Genomic DNA, 2,776 nt, shown 5'->3' with positions numbered 1-2,776 from the left:
ACAGAGAGTAAAAAATATGGTTTAGTGGCCCCATAAAACCAAGCTTCCACTACTTTGGACCACAAAAAGTGCAATATCAATTTGATTTGAAATATTAAATCAAGCTGTAGTGATTGCCAAGGGGACTAGAATGACAGACAGAAGCAAGTAAATTTTACTGAGCGGAATGTTGGAATGGATATGGCATTTCCTTGAATTCAGAACCTAAAATGTACATGGAGGAACAGATTGATAACAATCTGTTATTAGTCACAAGCTTGCAGCTTTGCAAAGAAAATATGAGACTTTGAACCAGAATTGAAACCAATTGATCTCAGACTTATGGAAGTGCCTTGAACTGACAGTATGTGATTTAGGCAAGGTGGAAATATTTCTATCAAATCACTTCTTGTGACCATCAAACTTTTTGATGGTCACAAGAAGTGACCATCAATTTGGTTGATTATTGCTCTACAGTTGTAGTAAAAATTGAAATATTGAAGATGAAAGACAAAGGACATTTGCTATATCACAAAGTAAAACATTGTTCAACCTACCGGTAATAATAAAAATGAATAGTTCAATTGTGCAACATTGATAAATTGTCTTTACTAGTTTATTTTTCTGAGTAATCTGAAGACTTGTTTTTAATATATGACTTTTTTTTACTCCTCATCCCACTTAAAAGTATGCTTGACAAAGCAAAATAACAAAGGCTTCAATTTCACATGGCAAACTTCATGTTATAGAATTACCTTATTTTGGTAAGGTACAATTAAGACCTATGACATTTCATGCAGACTATATATCAAGCTAATACAGAAGCATAAAATACTAAATTGTCATTCTTGGCACAGCTGAAAAGAGGGAGGGGATGAAAAGAAACAAACTTTAAATATATTTTAAAAACGTAATCGCTTACTCAGCAATTCTTCATCATTCATTCTAGTCCTGATATATAGCATAGTTCTTCATAGTTCCTCATAACCTCATAGTTCTTCATATATTCTGCTCTCCCAAACATGCACTTTCCCCAAAAAATAGAATCAGCTTTCCAGCATTAATTAATCCAATAATCATTCAGAAATACAGATCAGGTTGATGATTCAACTCAGATCTGGTCCAATCCACAAACCTTCAATTACTCAAATTAATAATGGTCAATGATTTGTGACATGCAAACAGAACTATAGAATATGGGTATCAATACTATATTATATTATGTACATGCATAGAAACTGTTTAAATGTGAAGTCTGAGAACATATTTGTATAATTGTTAATAAGGCAGTAGGAAATGAAACATCATCCCTGCAGAAATTAGACTGGCCCCCATTTTGACAGTCTTTCATAAGGCCCTGAAGATATGGTTTTGCCAGCAGGCCTGGGGAACCCAGAATATGATGGAACCCATCAAATGCTTATTTAACTATGTGTTGTCATCGGGGTAGATGTGTGGGGTTATTATTATTATTGTTATCTTTTTTATTCATTAAACATGAAACTCAGTCAATGAACATTTTAAAATGTATCACAAAAATTGATTGGTGCTGATGATTGATACAAGTTGTTGCCAGCATCCTAGGTATCAATCAAGTATCTTCTTAAAATGTATGATGTTCCGAGTACCGTTTTTTGCAGTTCTGTTGGTGTTATTTCAGAAGCTGCAATTTCTTTTTTTTAATGTTTTATTAGTTTTTTATTTTTAAATATACATCAATATCAGTACATGAACAGTGTGGTCCCTGGGTATAATTCATTTTGATACAAACATCAATAATGTTAATCATAATAATTGTTATATTAATCAAACTAAATATAATATAATCCTAGTATTAATATACATGGGGTTTTTTAAGTAGTTATTCAATATTTTAATATTCCATTTTAATGCCAATAATGTTGTAAGGATACATGGTAATACCATCTTTCCCTCTCTAATCTTTTCCATCAAATTATTACTTATATTCTATTATATAAACAGAGAAAATAATACCTGCTAGTATTCCATTTCTTATTTCTACCTCTATTCTAACTTCTAATCAGCTCTCTAATCCTAATATTAATACATATGTTTATATAAACATTATATAAACATGTGAAGGGTATAGCCCTTCATTATTTAGTTATTCAAAGTCACAATATACCATTCAAGTACCCGTCTTCCCATTATTTAAACATATTTTATAATACCCTTTTTCAACCTCCAGTCTTTCCATCTAACTATTGCTTCATATAAATAGAATAGAATAGAATAGAATAGAATAGAATAGAATAGAATAGAATAGAATAGAATAGAATAGAATTTTTTATTGGCCAAGTGTGATTGGACACACAAGGAATTTATCTTGGTGCATATGCTCTCAATGTACATAAAAGAAAAGATACCTTCATCAAGGTACAACACTTACAAAACTTAATAATAGTCATAGGGTACAAATTTAACACTTAATGATACAACACTTAATGATAGTCATAGGCTACAAATAAGCAATCAGGAAGCAATATCAGTATAAATTGTAAGGATACAAACAACAAAGTTACAGTCATAAGTGGAAGGAGATGGGTGATGGGAACAATGAGAAGATTAATAATAATGCAGATTTAGTAAATAGTTTGACAGTATTGAGGAAATTATTTCTTTAGCAGAGTGATGGCGTTCGAGAAAAAACTGTTCTTGTGTCTAGTTTTTCTGGTGTGCAGTGCTCTGTAGTGTTGTTTTGAGAGTAGGAATTGAAACAGTTTGTTTCCAGGATGTGAGGGATCTGTAAATATTTTCACAGCCCTCTTTTTGATTT

Source organism: Ahaetulla prasina, chromosome 6, assembly GCF_028640845.1.
Source record: "Ahaetulla prasina isolate Xishuangbanna chromosome 6, ASM2864084v1, whole genome shotgun sequence".
NCBI classification, from domain to species: Eukaryota; Metazoa; Chordata; class Lepidosauria; order Squamata; family Colubridae; genus Ahaetulla; species Ahaetulla prasina.
The sequence above is the reverse complement of the archived record's forward strand: the minus strand, read 5'-3'. Positions refer to the sequence as shown.